The sequence below is a fragment of the Hypomesus nipponensis genome, chromosome 9 (genome assembly GCF_054491055.1).
Source record: "Hypomesus nipponensis isolate SF chromosome 9, ASM5449105v1, whole genome shotgun sequence".
Classification (NCBI taxonomy): Eukaryota; Metazoa; Chordata; class Actinopteri; order Osmeriformes; family Osmeridae; genus Hypomesus; species Hypomesus nipponensis.
This window is the reverse complement of record NC_140369.1, coordinates 26,444,711-26,461,686: the sequence shown is the minus strand read 5'-3', so window position 1 is coordinate 26,461,686 and position 16,976 is coordinate 26,444,711. Positions and strand designations below refer to the sequence as shown.

At 47.3% G+C, this 16,976-nt stretch overlaps 1 pseudogene; it reads left to right on the top strand.

The window, feature by feature from the left end:
* The first annotated feature begins 1,666 nt into the window (after nt 1–1,666).
* Nucleotides 1,667–16,884, top strand: LOC146274032 (uncharacterized; annotated as a pseudogene).
* The last annotated feature ends 92 nt before the right edge of the window (nt 16,885–16,976 follow it).

The following is a 16,976-nucleotide window of genomic DNA, read 5'->3' as shown; positions in this document are numbered from 1 at the left end:
TGAAGGGCCAGGCTGATACTCATTTGTTGTGGAACACTGAAGCTGATAAATCATTTGTATCTCTCAAACAGGCCTTGGCCCAGGCGCCAGCCTTCGGTCTGCCGGACTACACCAAGCCATTCACACTGTACTGCCACGAGGCCAAAGGGTTTGCCCAGGGTGTACTGACCCAGCAGCATGGTAATCTTAGGAGGCCTATCGCCTATGTGAGTTCGTCTTTAGATACTGTGGCAGCAGGTTTTCCCCCGTGCTTACGAGCAGTCTGTGCTGCGGCAACATGTGTGGAAGCAACTTCAGATATAGTGCTGGGGTCGCCCTTGGCAGTGATGGTTCCTCACGCAGTAAGTGCTCTTCTGTTACGCACCAAAACTCAACACCTGTCAGCCACTAGAGCTACAAAGTATGAACTGTAATTGTTGACTCAAAGTAACATTACATTCCATAGATGCCCCACATTGAACCCAGTTTCATTGTTGCCCACCCCTGATGATGGTGAACCACATGACTGTGAGATGGTTGTCGATAAAGTGCTAACACCCAGACCTGATTTGTTTGACAAACCTATGGAAAATGCTGAACTTGTGTTGTACGTAGATGGATCTTCGTCCCGAGCATGGGATGGCTCTCTAAACTCTGGATATGCGGTCTGCACGGACAGTGAGACATTCGAATCTGGTAAACTGTCTCCACAATGCACTGCACAGCAAGCCGAGTTGTTTGCTCTGACAAGGGCATGTTGTTTATCAGAAGGAAGGATCGTAAATATTTACACCGACTCAAGATATGGATTTGGAGTTACTCACGATTTTGGTGCCATATGGCGAGAAAGGGGTTTCATTAACTCCTCAGGTGGAGCAATCAAGAATGGAAAGATGATTGATAATTTGTTATCTGCAATACTACTACCGAGAAAGCTAGCTATTGTTAAGTGTGAGGCTCATACTAACAATACAGATGATGTTTCAAGAGGAAATGCTAGAGCTGATTTAGCAGCAAAGGCTGGAAAGGGACCAAAGAGAAGAGACGCAGCCCACCCACCTCCAAGTGGTCCTTTTATGCATTTACAAATTGATTTTATTCAGATGAACAAGTGTTGTAATTTTGAGTATGTACTTGTAATTGTTGACATGTTTTCGAAATGGGTAGAAGCCTACCCATGTCAGAAAGCGGGTGCTACCACGGTAGCCAAGATTCTCATGAGAGATGTGATCTGTAGATATGGGATCCCCACAAGACTGTCCAGTGATAGAGGTTCCCATTTCACAGGTCAAATTGTTCAGGAACTTTGTAAAGCGCTCCAGATCAACCAGCATTTCCACTGTCCCTACCACCCACAGTCTGCGGGGGCAGTGGAGAGGCAAAATGGAACTTTGAAAAACAAACTAGCCAAGATATGTGAAGAGACTGGCCTAAAATGGCCTGATGCACTCCCACTAGCTCTTATGGCCATGAGGTCCACTCCCCAAAGGAGGAATGGACTTTCTCCACACGAGATAGTTTTAGGGAGACCCATGAGATTGCCTGTCTCTCCCCCACTATCATTGAAACAGATGAATATCCACCAGATGGATGATACAATGTTAAACTTTTGTTACGCCCTAACTAGAGCAGCCAGGGTTGTGCATTCACAGGTGAAAGCTGCCCTGCCTGAACCTGCTGGGGAGCCATGTCATCCCTATCAACCGGGAGACTACGTGTACGTGAAAGTGCACAAACGGAGGACTGCCCTCTCACCGAGATGGACCGGTCCATACATGGTTCTCTTGGTGACTCACACAGCGGTGAAAGTGGAGGGTCGTCCGACATGGATCCATGCGACACACTGCAAAACGGCCCCTCCACCGAACAACACGGTGGAGGGTCCCAACGGAGAGCAAGGGGCCGGTGGAGGAGCAGGTGCACCTCCAAATGGTGTCTGCTCCAACTTGCCATTTGTCTCATCCCCACTGGGCTGCTCCTTCGGGAGTACACCAAGGGGGATGGAGACCCGGTCGCAGCGGCTGATTCGGGAGCAGGTTCCAGTCCAGCGGACCGATTTGAGCCAGAACCAGGACCCTGCCGTCCAGCACTCCAATCCAGGGGCGCCGAGACGAAGGTCCCAAAGAGCACCCACCCGGAGGTGTTGAAGACGTCAAAAGGTGAGTCACATGTGGAGAAAGCCAGAGAGGGGCTGCTGTTGCCACCATGCCTCTCTCCCCCATGTGTGATTCATGAAGCAGATGACAGCACCCAGACAGGAAACCAGAGAGAGGAGCCTGGAGAAGGGAAGACACTTTCAGTCTTCCTCCGGCCTCTACATGAAGCAGAGGACAGCACCCAGAACGGGAACGAGAGGATACTGAGGCAGAGGACCTCGGTTGTTTCAAGGAAACCGAGGCCGCTGCCTGAGCTACGACGAGAGATGATATCCACAGATAAACTGACGCACACACCTGACAGACATTTACTGATAACGGACGCACGAGTCCACAGATATCGCAGACATGAGCCACTACCAGAGTCAATATTACATGCTCCCAAAGAAACTGATTTGAACATTGACACCCATCACCTTGGAGTACACATGAAGACTGAATACTTCGCCAACACCTTCCTAAGAACCGCCAAAATGACTGCACGGAAAATGAGAGGAAATGGGTCTTGTTGGGTGTGTGGTATGATTCCCCAACATGCAGGAACCTATCCTTGGATAGCGGTCCCACTCTCTAAGGCAGATATGTGTGAGATCTGGAGTTGGCAGTGTATCGGGTTGAATGTGAAAAATGTTACTGTACACAAGCGACACATTCCTAAAGGAGTTACCTATTCGCCCCCATTGTGGTTAGCCTATGCCCCACAGGCGTGGTTATGTGTGACTCATAACGGGACAGGGAGGGCATTGGGGAACAGCACGTGTAATCATACTGTGTCGACATATGCTTATACAAAGTTGTCTGATTTGCCTGTTAAAGGAGGACCGATAAGTATTACAACAGATCCATTTGGGGTTCCTCATGCAGCTAACAATGGCACCATGTGGGTATGTGGTAACAGGGCTTATTATTTTCTGCCAGCCAACTGGTCAGGAACATGTTACCATGGGTTTATTGTAGGAGCCCTCAGACCTGTAGATGGGTTGCCCCTGCACCCCTTGCCAAAACATTGGTGGCACCGCCACAAGAGAAGTATTGTTAATGCAGATGCTAAGAAGCTGGGATCACATCACTTGGAATCAATAGTGCACAACCACTTTTCACGTTTCTCAGCTGCCATTCTCCCTGCGTATGGTATTATCACTGCCTTTAGAGATATTAGGAGCTTAGCAGTAGGGTTGGAGTCCATTGGTAATGAGACAGCCGACGCCTTAACTGCGGTTGCTTATGAGATGAAGGCTATGAGACAAGTAGTGCTGCAGAACCGGATGGCACTGGATTATCTGTTGTCAGCTCAGGGAGGTACATGTGCTGTGATAGGTCATGACTGTTGTACTTTTATCCCAGATGAATCTGCTAATATCACAAATATGGCTGCGCACATTAAAGAGATCATTTCCGATTTGGGGGAACCTGAACCTTGGAATTTTGCTGATTGGCTGACCTCCTCTGTGGGGGGTTTCTTTTCGACTATCATTCAAATGGGAATCACTGGATTGGGCATGTTAATCGTTGTTGTGCTGATTGTGGTTTGTGCTTGGAAGATGTGTACTGCCTGCTGTGTACAGTGCTGTGCAGTGGGCTCTCGGAAGGCTGCCAGTAAGATTATGGTAGCCCAAATCAAGCCACAGACAAAAGCAAGCAAGACTGATGATTACTTTATTGCCCTGGGAATGATTGAAATGTCTGATATTTAATCTCAAGTACCAAGTGTCTACTTTGCCATTGTAATAAAGATGGCCATTTGGCTCCTTTCTATTTTCCAACTGATATACAATGCTTGACCACAGATCAGTTAACAATAATTAAAGGTGGTTACTTTATTACTTTAATACTGTTTGAAATACTCTGAATTTAATGAACAGTGTTTGATCGATACCCTGCTGTGTTGAGCTCACAAGAGCATGACCAGGGGGTATGTCCAGCAGAGAAATATGCCTATGTTTCTAGAATCATTGATGAACTGTCATTATGCTGTTCACTTCATTGATTTTGTTTTACCTATGATTGGGTACTACGTAATACTTTTAAATCCTATAATCATGTATGCTGCGTTGGGTAGTAACAGATACGGTATTGTTTGATTGTTAAGGTTTTGAAATGTTATAAAACTTATGAAATGTAAGGCACCATAGCAGGCCCCAGATAAACAGTTGTTGTGTTGACGTTAAACGTCAAAAGGGGGGGACTGTGGAAGAAATTGCGATTTCCTGTGTGCTTACATTATTCACTAATCAATAGAACTAGTCATTGGATACTAGTTAGTATGTTCTCATGTAAGCTTGCTATTAATAAGAGTAGATTGTGTCTATGTGTCAGGGTTAATAGATGTTCGGGGTCAGGAGAAAGTACTGGCTAAATGTTCCTTGTTATGGCTACAAGGAGAGCTCCAACTATGAACTCTCTAGGCTGAGTGGTCATGTGTTGGGAGCTGTGAATCTTTTTCTCTGAGACTGTTGTAACGTCATTACTGCCTGACTGTCACTATCTATGTTTACATTCTTGTGCCCTATAAAAGATGGTCCTCCAGCCTTCAGGGCTGAGAGAGACATGATTGAGACCTAAGCCTGGTGTTGTGTTGTCATTTATGGTCAGAGGTCCGATTTTTTCTCCCAATCTGCAGATTGATAATACTTATTGAAATCCAGAACTCAACTGAACTTAGTCACTCCGTTTATGAAGAGACGGACAAAACACTTTCTTCATCACCTGTCCCTGACCACTATGCTCCTATAGACCTGCTGTACCTGGACTGACCCTCACCTGTCCCTGACCACCATGCTCCTATAGACCTGCTGTACCTGGACTGACCCTCACCTGTCCCTGACCACCATGCTCCTATAGACCTGCTGTACCTGGACTGACCCTCACCTGTCCCTGACCACCATGCTCCTATAGACCTGCTGTACCTGGACTGACCCTCACCTGTCCCTGACCACCATGGTCCTATAGACCTGCTGTACCTGGACTGACCCTCACCTGTCCCTGACCACCATGCTCCTATAGACCTGCTGTACCTGGACTGACCCTCACCTGTCCCTGACCACCATGCTCCTATAGACCTGCTGTACCTGGACTGACCCTCACCTGTCCCTGACCACCATGCTCCTATAGACCTGCTGTACCTGGACTGACCCTCACCTGTCCCTGACCACCATGCTCCTATAGACCTGCTGTACCTGGACTGACCCTCACCTGTCCCTGACCACCATGCTCCTATAGACCTGCTGTACCTGGACTGACCCTCACCTGTCCCTGACCACCATGCTCCTATAGACCTGCCGTACCTGGACTGACCCTCACCTGTCCCTGACCACCATGCTCCTATAGACCTGCCGTACCTGGACTGACCCTCACCTGTCCCTGACCACCATGCTCCTATAGACCTGCTGTACCTGGACTGACCCTCACCTGTCCCTGACCACCATGCTCCTATAGACCTGCTGTACCTGGACTGACCCTCACCTGTCCCTGGAGATACAGGTGTAGGTAGTCAGGTGGAGGAGAGCTGCTCTCCTCTCTCTGTCCCCCCTCCACACCTCCCCTGTGGTGGGGGGTTTGAGCTGTCAGCACCTGCCTGCTCGTCTAGTCGCCAACCAGAATCTAGAATTTCCCGGTCCCTTCCCTCACCCCCCCCCCCCTCCCCCCCTGCCTGTGATGCTGCACCGATCACAGTCCCCAGCCCTGTGGCTACCACTGGTTAGACTGACATCTACCAACTGACCCAAGTCAAACACTGGATTTTGGTGTTTCAACACCCATTGACACTTCCCGGCTGTATGACTATGTTTAGCCTGTGTTCTGCACCTCTTTCACCAACCGTCTCTGGAGGAGGGGATCCCTCACTGAATTGCTCCTTTTAAGGTTTCTTCAATTTTTTCTCCTCTAGAATTTTTTTTCTGGGAGTTTTTCCTTGTCTTCCTTGAGGGTTTAGGTTGGTTGAGGGGCAGTTCTATGGGCGTATGTGAACCCCTTTGTGACATGCTTGCATGTAAAAAGGGCTATAATGTACAAATACATTTTGATTTGATTTGGCCATTCTCTCTCTCTGTCTCTTTCAGCCAGAACAGTGCAGGGGGACACATAGGGACAACCACCCTTTTCTAACCACTTATCTTTATTCTCTCTCTCTCTCTCTCTCTCTCTCTCTCTCTCTCTCTCTCTCTCTCTCTCTCTCTCTCTCTCTCTCTCTCTCTCTGTCTCTCTCTCTCTCTCTCTCTGTCTCTCTCTCTCTCTCTCAGTATTGTTCCTACCCTCTGTCCTCTCTGACAGTAAACTTAGTAACAGTGACTAAATGACATCTTCTGTGTTGCCAACCTCTGTGTTCTGTGTAAACTATGTAATGAATGAGGAAACACCTGTAGTTTAGCCCAGGCAGCACCAGCAGTTATGGATCCCATAACAAAGTACTGGGTACCTGGTTACTTTGGGATTTGAAATAGTAACTTTGCTTTGGGTATATTTCTAGGTAAGATATATGTCGATGTAGACACAGTCATATGGACTATGACACCTATTATGTCCAGAAACATGACCTGTCCCTTATGAATATAATCATCCGCATTGTCCAATATCAGGTGATAATCGACACCTCGTTGGGCATTATCCCGCTTATACCATGGTCACTTGCCAACGATTTTTTAACAAACATTAATTTATGTTTTCAGGCGTTTTGCAAAATAAATCTAACGTTTTTTAACGTTAGCCAACTCTGATATTTTATAGTCCGCTCAGCTCATAGAACCAACACCGGCTTTCAATTGGCTGAGCTATTAGCCTGAAAGCTAAGGTTATGCTAGCAAGATTCAGAGGCAATAACATTGTGTACGGTTGACAAACAGTAAATATAATTTTACAGTATGTTTGACAATAAGATTTGCTAGCTAACCAGCCATGTCACTGTCCCAAAATCAATATCAAGATTTTCACAAACAATTATCGGCCATATACTAGTACTAGGCTACAGTATGGCCGCAGCCTGTGGAGCGAGTTGAATAGCAAATGGATGTGAGATGACCGCATCAAAGTTGACATTTTCTCCAAACAGTGATTCTAATTTGACAGTATGTTTAACAACAAGACTAGCCAGATATCGAGCCATGTCATTGTCCCCAAATAAAATCAAGATTTTTAAGAAGAAAATAATGGGCCATGTGTAGAGTTGCTGCTACTGTCGTATTGGCCGCAGACTGTCTCGATTGACTAGCGAGGTGAAGAGCGAATGGGATGTGAGATGAGCGGTTACGTGACACTGACACACTACATTCAGAAAAGAAACATTTTTCAAATAGGTTAAAATATATACTGAAGCCACTCATTGTTGTAAATACAAGTTAGCTTGTTAAAGTCTTTCAAAATTGTAAATGCAGGCTTTGACTACGTCACTGTTGTTATGGTTACGTATTTCAGATACTTTGTACAGGCTCCTGTGTAGCCAGCGGAATAATTTAGAATGGTCAAAAGACAGTTTTGCTGCAATGACGCAGTAGGTGTCCGTTATCACCCGATAATGGACACCCCTGCAGCCAATCAGAATTGAGTATTCACCCAGACCATGGTATAAAGAGGCATAACTGTAACAAATAAAACATTTGTGAAATTATTTGAAAGCCATGAATCAACCCCAAACAGCAACTATAACCAATCAGCAGTGTCACAGAGGGCTTCACAGCTGCCCACAGACCAGCACCTATAACCAATCAGCAGTGTCACAGAGGGCTTCACAGCTGCCCACAGACCAGCACCTATAACCAATCAGCAGTGTCACACAGGGCTTCAGAGATGACCACAGACCAGCACCTATAACCAACCAGCAGTGTCACACAGGGCTCCAGAGATGACCACAGACCAGCACCTATAACCAACCAGCAGTGTCACACAGGGCTTCAGAGATGACCACAGACCAGCACCTATAACCAACCAGCAGTGTCACACAGGGCTTCAGAGATGACCACAGACCAGCACCTATAACCAACCAGCAGTGTCACACAGGGCTTCAGAGATGACCACAGACCAGCACCTATAACCAATCAGCAGTGTCACAGAGGGCTTCACAGCTGCCCACAGACCAGCACCTGTAACCAATCAGCAGTGTCACAGAGGGCTTCACAGCTGCCCACAGACCAGCACCTATAACCAACCAGCAGTGTCACAGAGGGCTTCACAGCTGACCACAGACCAGCACCTATAACCAACCAGCAGTGTCACAGAGGGCTTCACAGCTGACCACAGACCAGCACCTATAACCAACCAGCAGTGTCACAGAGGGCTTCACAGCTGACCACAGACCAGCACCTATAACCAACCAGCAGTGTCACAGAGGGCTTCACAGCTGACCACAGACCAGCACCTATAACCAACCAGCAGTGTCACAGAGGGCTTCACAGCTGACCACAGACCAGCACCTATAACCAACCAGCAGTGTCACAGAGGGCTTCACAGCTGACCACAGACCAGCACCTATAACCAACCAGCAGTGTCACAGAGGGCTTCACAGCTGACCACAGACCAGCACCTATAACCAACCAGCAGTGTCACAGAGGGCTTCACAGATGCCCACAGACCAGCACCTATAACCAATCAGCAGTGTCACAGAGGGCTTCACAGCTGCCCACAGACCAGCACCTATAACCAATCAGCAGTGTCACACAGGGCTTCAGAGATGACCACAGACCAGCACCTATAACCAACCAGCAGTGTCACACAGGGCTCCAGAGATGACCACAGACCAGCACCTATAACCAACCAGCAGTGTCACACAGGGCTTCAGAGATGACCACAGACCAGCACCTATAACCAACCAGCAGTGTCACACAGGGCTTCAGAGATGACCACAGACCAGCACCTATAACCAACCAGCAGTGTCACACAGGGCTTCAGAGATGACCACAGACCAGCACCTATAACCAATCATCAGTGTCACAGAGGGCTTCACAGCTGCCCACAGACCAGCACCTGTAACCAATCAGCAGTGTCACAGAGGGCTTCACAGCTGCCCACAGACCAGCACCTATAACCAACCAGCAGTGTCACAGAGGGCTTCACAGCTGACCACAGACCAGCACCTATAACCAACCAGCAGTGTCACAGAGGGCTTCACAGCTGACCACAGACCAGCACCTATAACCAACCAGCAGTGTCACAGAGGGCTTCACAGCTGACCACAGACCAGCACCTATAACCAACCAGCAGTGTCACAGAGGGCTTCACAGCTGACCACAGACCAGCACCTATAACCAACCAGCAGTGTCACAGAGGGCTTCACAGCTGACCACAGACCAGCACCTATAACCAACCAGCAGTGTCACAGAGGGCTTCACAGCTGACCACAGACCAGCACCTATAACCAACCAGCAGTGTCACAGAGGGCTTCACAGCTGACCACAGACCAGCACCTATAACCAACCAGCAGTGTCACAGAGGGCTTCACAGATGCCCACAGACCAGCACCTATAACCAATCAGCAGTGTCACAGAGGGCTTCACAGATGCCCACAGACCAGCACCTATAACCAACCAGCAGTGTCACAGAGGGCTTCACAGATGCCCACAGACCAGCACCTATAACCAACCAGCAGTGTCACAGAGGGCTTCACAGCTGCCCACAGACCGGCACCTATAACCAACCAGCAGTGTCACAGAGGGCTTCACAGCTGACCACAGACCAGCACCTATAACCAACCAGCAGTGTCACAGAGGGCTTCACAGCTGACCACAGACCAGCACCTATAACCAATCAGCAGTGTCACAGAGGGCTTCACAGCTGACCACAGACCAGCACCTATAACCAACCTGACCCAAACTCACTCTCCCTTCACTGCTGTTTCACTAATGGACTCATCCCATCCCTTAGTTATTGTTCACTGCTTTTCTCAGTTTAGGTCAATACATGCATAACTTTGCAACCCCATGTGTGCAATCATTTTTGTCACAGACTAAAAGCCAGCCATGACAGGTTTAGTTGTGCAAGGCTCCATCTTCTCTTCAAGAGGAAGCATTGTGGTATCTTGGTCTCATTTCCTGCTCTAAACCAGTTCTCAGTTTGAGCTGAGTGGATAAGGGAGGGAAACCTGTCATCGTTTACAGACAGTATAGTTCCACATGAGTGGAATATGTACCCGAGGAAGATCAAGATTCATCAGAAGTGAATAGTTACAGTACAGTATTTCAGTGGCAAATTCAAGGAAGATTGTATTTAGCCAGATCACAGAGTAACTGCATCTTGGCTAACAAGCGCAAAGGAAAACCAATAACTAGTGCAACAATAACATTAGGCGTAAGTAATTGGCTTCAGTATATAGAAACAATAACAACTTGATTACAGTAACATCTCAATTCCTCAACTACATTCAAACAATGACGTGTCGATGACAGTAGTGACAACAACACCAGAACAACAACAGTGTGATGATGAATAGCAGGGTTGGTCTATATACTGTCCACATGGTCTGACTCACCACATATACAGTGTGATGATGGATAGCAGGGTTGGTCTATATACTGTCCACATGGTCTGACTCACCACATATACAGTGTGATGATGAATAGCAGGGTTGGTCTATATACTGTCCACATGGTCTGACTCACCACATATACAGTGTGATGATGGATAGCAGGGTTGGTCTATATACTGTCCACATGGTCTGACTCACCACATATACAGTGTGATGATGGATAGCAGGGTTGGTCTATATACTGTCCACATGGTCTGACTCACCACATATAGAGCAGCTTGTGTCATTTTCAACCATGTGAAAACACCAGCCTAAAACATCAATAATTAAAATTCAAATTGCTGTGGTATCAAAAAATAATTACAAGCCCACATCTACACCCACGAGAGTAGAAGATTTGCTCTTTTGACCACAGAACCAATCAATCAATATGCTACTGTGAATAATGACATATTATCACACTTACCTTATTTGACTTTAATCATATCTGATTGTCTTGAGGATCTGGGTGCTCTGTATTGAAGTGATGTTCTGAAGGCATTAACTACCAAGTCCATGCAATGCAGATGTGAACATGTCCTGTTGAGAGACAGATCTCTCTTCAGGCTGTGGGCGGATGCTGACAGGAAACCACAAGGTGAGAAACAGCACGTACACAACTGGCTCATGTACATGGAGCCACGAATAGCTTCAACCTGCATGGGCTGCCATTATCAGCCTTCCAGTGTGTCACTCTGAATAACATATGGAATAGTCACATTTCATGAACAGGAGTAATACAACGTTTTATATGATGATAGTTGTCTTTGTAGGCAGAATAGCAGCCTGAATATTACATACTGTCCCCTGACTGCTGTTCAAATGAGGAAGTTGAACATGCTAAGGTCTGCTGTATCAGATGAAACTCTCTCCTCAGAACATGACAGCTCTCAACTCAGGCTCCTTCCAGGAACAACAACACCTTAACACATTTACAGTCATGGGTTTGACAAAGATGACCAGAGACCAGGGTTGTGTCTCAGTATTATATCTGTCTCTACTTCTCCTTCATCAGCACTGATCTGGAAACCAGAGAGAATAAACAACATGGGCCACTGGGAATGACCTTTCACCTGTCAACTCTGACCAGGGAGGTACTGCAGGGAATGACCTTTCACCTGTCAACTCTGACCAGGGAGGTACTGCAGGGGGGTCGCAATTGTTGTTGTTGATCAGACTAGTTTTATTTTGTATTTAATGTCTGTAAATACACATTAAAATGTACCCTACATATTGTAGCAAACGGAGAAATGGAGGCAGAAGACGTTATCTTTCAGTCAGCAGTAACAGATAAATGGAGGCAGAATACGTTATCTTTCAGTCAGCAGTAACAGATAAATGGAGGCAGAAGACGTTATCTTTCAGTCAGCCCATTCAGCTCCTCACAGGAGCTCTCTCAAGCTGGGCAGTGGTTCACTCACAGCATGAGACTAGCTTGGACCTCCAAGCTTCCTGTACACAAAGAGGAGGACCTGCCCCTATCAGTGCTGTGCCAATCACAAGGCCACATGTTACACGGTGGCTCTGTCAGGTTCCCTGTGATTGGCCGAGAGCCTATTCAGTCCCCATCTGACTAAGATCCCCGCCCTAATATTATAGAAAAGAAGATACCTTTGTAAAAAAAATCTATAACAACAGGGTAGCTATGTTCATACATGGCACAAGGCCCAGTTTAATATAAAACAACATTTTATGCAACATATATAATAGGGGGTCCCTGCTCCATCTCTCCATCAGTTTGGGGGTCCTACAAATAGGTTTGAACAATAATCAATATATATATTTTGTTATTATTTTGTTGGGGGGGGGGGGGTGGGGGTGGTTGTCTGTTGTCTCTGCCTGGACATGAAATACTTTTGTTTAGCATTTTGTTCATTTACAACCGATTCATGCACTGTCAGTTATAATATATTTCCTTTCAATGCCAATACTGAAGGGGCATACAGCATGTCACTCCAAAGGTATTTAGTAAAGTTTTGGTCGGTTGTCAGATCAAATACCTCTTCAGAACATGCTAGATCTACAAATAGGTCTGAACATTGACCAAGATGGGAGGTAACATAAAGACTCATGTAGAATAAACATGGTTCACTTTGTCTGAATAACGATCGGTCACCATAACTTTCAGAAGATAAATATCAAAAACACATAGTAGTTTTTTTTGAAAACTGAATGTAAATATTTCACACACACCACAGTCTGGAGTCTGGTGAAGTCAGTCTTTTGGTCTGTTGACCCACCAGAACATGCGTCTGAACTAGATCTATGTTGACTGAAGGTCTGAAGGTCTACAGCAGTGCTGTTCAGGTGACTGCCCATCATAGTGAATCAGCACAGTAAACAACAAGCATCCAACAGTACTGTTCAGGTGACTGCCCATCATAGTGAATCAGCACAGTAAACAACAAGCACCCAACAGTGCTGTTCACCAAGTCTATTGATTGAAGTGCTTGGAGTTCTGTAAATAATGTCATTAAATCTCTGTCAATAAAAATAACGTACATTACACTTACAGTATTGCGTCTTCTCTTTATGAGTGCAGGTTGGGAGTGGACATTTCCTGTTGAGAAACAGTTCTCTCATTGAGTTGTGATACTGAAACTGACACGTAGCATAAAGAGGAAGAGGGAAACCAACAGAAAGAACACAAGTTGAGACCAGGGTTCAACACTGAGGGATTCATCCAGTTAGAAAGGTTGACACAATGGGGCTGACTGGATATAGTTTGTCTTTGTCTATTCTGTCAATGATATTGGATTTGGACTAGTGACTTTGCAACCATACTGCCCATTGTATTTATTTTACACTTTGTCCATTTGAGAGGACATCTTAGGCTTTCCAATGATGTCACAAATGTGAATAACTTCACAAACAGAAGTTAGGTTAATCAGTTATAGAGGCATAACTATAACAAATAAAACATTTGTGAAATTATTTGAAAGCCATTAATCAAACCCAAACCGGCATGTCATGTAACATGTAAACCTCTACAGAGCTTTCTCCTGGGTGTCAGGAGGATCTAGATCTTTGCTGAATAACTGTGCAGCCTGTGTGTCCTGACTGCTGCACAGAACATGCTGCTCAGACACCAGATGGATCATGTCAGGGTGAAGTGTGTTTACTGTCTGTGTTTGTGTATGAGGGAGATCTAACACTGTGTTCCTGTAGTGTTGCTGAGGCACTACATTACAGTAATACCAGAGGCTGGCAGTATTGACAGCAACTCATGACCTGATTATACATAATTAGGGAACACAATGAAACGATCACCTTCAGATTCACAACAGATACACAGAAGTGACACTAAGTTATGAGCAGGTGAGGTGTGCTTAACTCATAGTGAACAAAACACAAAGGATCAGATACATCATCTCTGAGAATGTTGTGACTTCCTGTTTTAGTCTAAACAGTTCTTTCAGTTCTCACCTAAATTACATTTACATGTATTCATTTGGCAGACGCTTTTATCCAAAGCGACTTACAAGAAAGAGCTTCACAAAAAGTGCATAGGTCAACGATCCTAAATGTGCTGACAGGGACAGCATTTCAGGAAGGGAAACTTCATGAGGCCTATAATGATGCTGACTGGTCTTGGAGCAGAGACCAGGGAGATGTCTCAATACATCACCACTAAGACTAGTCACAACATGTTTACAGTGAACACATTCTTTATTGTCAGGAACACATTGTGGGCAGGCTTTGGTGTGTTTGACCTGACCCACTGATAACATCCAGGCTCATGTTAGATGTCTGTATATGAGTAGCTATAACCAGGGGTCAATTCTGACTAATGTCCGATGTCTGTATATGAGTAGCTATAACCAGGGGTCAATCCTGACTAATGTGAGATGAATGTAACCTATTTACAGACATGGTAGCAGTGTCTGAAGAGGAGTAGGGGCAGGGTGGGCAGGTCTGGAGAGGGATCAAGCAGGCAGCAGAGTGGGGGTCCAGGAAAGGTCTGGAGAGATTTCATGTTCCAACTGAGGGGGGCTGGCGCTGTCTTGGTGTGTGGGGCTTCATCAAAGAACCCCTTTTTGCTCTGCTAAATTGCTGCACAAGTCCACACTTGACCGGTGGGAAATCTCATTCCAATATGAATGTGACTGTTAGCTTCTCCTGGCATTCTCTAATCCCTGCTCTCCTCTCTTAGTCCCCCCTCCACACATCCCCTATGGTGTGGGGGGTTTGAGCTGTCAGCACCTGCCTGGTCGTCGGTCTGCCAACGCTGGACCTGGTCGCCAACCGGAAACCAGTTTCCCGGTCCCTTTCCACATCTATTAAGCTGAACAATGGATTTTGGTGTTTCAAAACTGTGTTCTGCTCCTCTCTCTTACCAACCGTCTCTGGAGGAGGGGATTCCTCTCTGAATTGCTCCTCCCAAGGCTTCTTCCATTTGTTCTCCCGTTGGGAGCTTCCTTGAGGGTTTAGGTTGGTCGAGGGGCAGTTCTATGGGTGTATGTGAAGCCCTCTGTGACATGGTTGTCAAGGGCTATACAAATACATTTGATTTGATTTGAGAGGGATCAAGCAGGCAGGAGAGTGGGGGTCCAGGGCAGGTCTGGAGAGGGATCAAGCAGGCAGGAGAGTGGGGGTCCAGGGCAGGTCTGGAGAGGGATCAAGCAGGCAGCAGAGTGGGGGTCCAGGGCAGGTCTGGAGAGGGATCAAGCAGGCAGCAGAGTGGGGGTCCAGGGCAGGTCTGGAGAGGGATCAAGCAGGCAGCAGAGTGGGGGTCCAGGGCAGGTCTGGAGAGGGATCAAGCAGGCAGCAGAGTGGGGGTCCAGGGCAGGTCTGGAGAGGGATCAAGCAGGCAGCAGAGTGGGGGTCCAGGGCAGGTCTGGAGAGGGATCAAGCAGGCAGCAGAGTGGGGGTCCAGGGCAGGTCTGGAGAGGGATCAAGCAGGCAGCAGAGTGGGGGTCCAGGGCAGGTCTGGAGAGGGATCAAGCAGGCAGCAGAGTGGGGGTCCAGGGCAGGTCTGGAGAGGGATCAAGCAGGCAGCAGAGTGGGGGTCCAGGGCAGGTCTGGAGAGGGATCAAGCAGGCAGCAGAGTGGGGGTCCAGGGCAGGTCTGGGTGTTTCTAGAGGTCATGGTATAGAACAGGTAGCAGCTGGTTCAAACAGTCTAACATAACTAGACCCTGTCTTGTCTGTGCTTCCACAGAGCCTCCAGCACCATGGACAGGTCCCACTGGGGCACTGACGCTCTCTGAGGGGGTCTGAGCCTGTACGCACCAGACAGGAAACCTTTAACCAGGTGGCTGAACACAGTCGTCCTGGCTACACCTTCATGACAAGCTGAGACGGCTGTTGCATATACCCTGACACTACCCACAGTCTCCTGTCAAACAGTGATTGTAAAAAGCACCAGAACGTTTTGATCCGGTACCAGATTGGGTCGATGTTTTGTCCTTCATACCACTGAGAGAAAGTCTGCCAGCGTGTCACATGACCCCTTTCAGTGGATCACATGACCCCTCCCAGTGGATCACATGACCCCTCCCAGTGGATCACATGAGTGTGCTCTGTACAGTCTGGATGACAGCCAAGGCAAATTACCAAGTTCATCCAATAATTAACCGTCCCGCACAACCAGCAGAGGGCGCCAAGTCACATATCCGTGTTGCGGTTGGGGGGGCGGCACCTCGACTTGCCCCCCCGGGGGGTGGGGGTGCTGTTGGCACATCTGGCCCAGGACGCCTAATGTGCAAATCAAATGCATGTGCTCTGCACAGCCTCAGACAGACCTCTGTGTTCTAACAGGTCCCTCTCAATGGAATTCTTCAATAGCCAAACAAATGTTCTGGTGCACGTAACTCTGCCAGGCTATTGCATTTTGGACTTCTGTCGATCAATTTCATATTTCTTGTTAGTTAGCCTACTTCCTCCAATCAGCGCTAAAGTGTAGTACCTACCCTTTCCATTCAGAGTTAATGTAATGTGTTTTTGAGTTAATGTAATGTCGTTTTCCATTTGGGGGAGCGTGTTTTTGTATTGGGGGGAGGTGAACAAGTCATCCGATTTGGGGGGAGTTGACTCGTATTTGGGGGGAGTGTTTTCATTTGGGGGATGTACTCATATTAGGGGGTGTGATTTGCACTTCAGGGCCACCGTATTATACCCTCTATAAAGCTTTGTGTTTGTTTGTTTCCACCTTGTGGCAACCCAGGAGTGCAGCACCATGGACAGCGTCCCAGTAGGCACCACAGGCACCACTCCAGTCAGCACCTTGGACAGCGGCACCAGCAAGCCCTGGGTCAGGTGATCAGAGGCAGGTATGTCCCACGGGAGACCACCAGCTGCCCAGGTGAGGCTCATGAGTGGAATGGAGGGGTCCAGCCCTGCTGGAGGAGGATG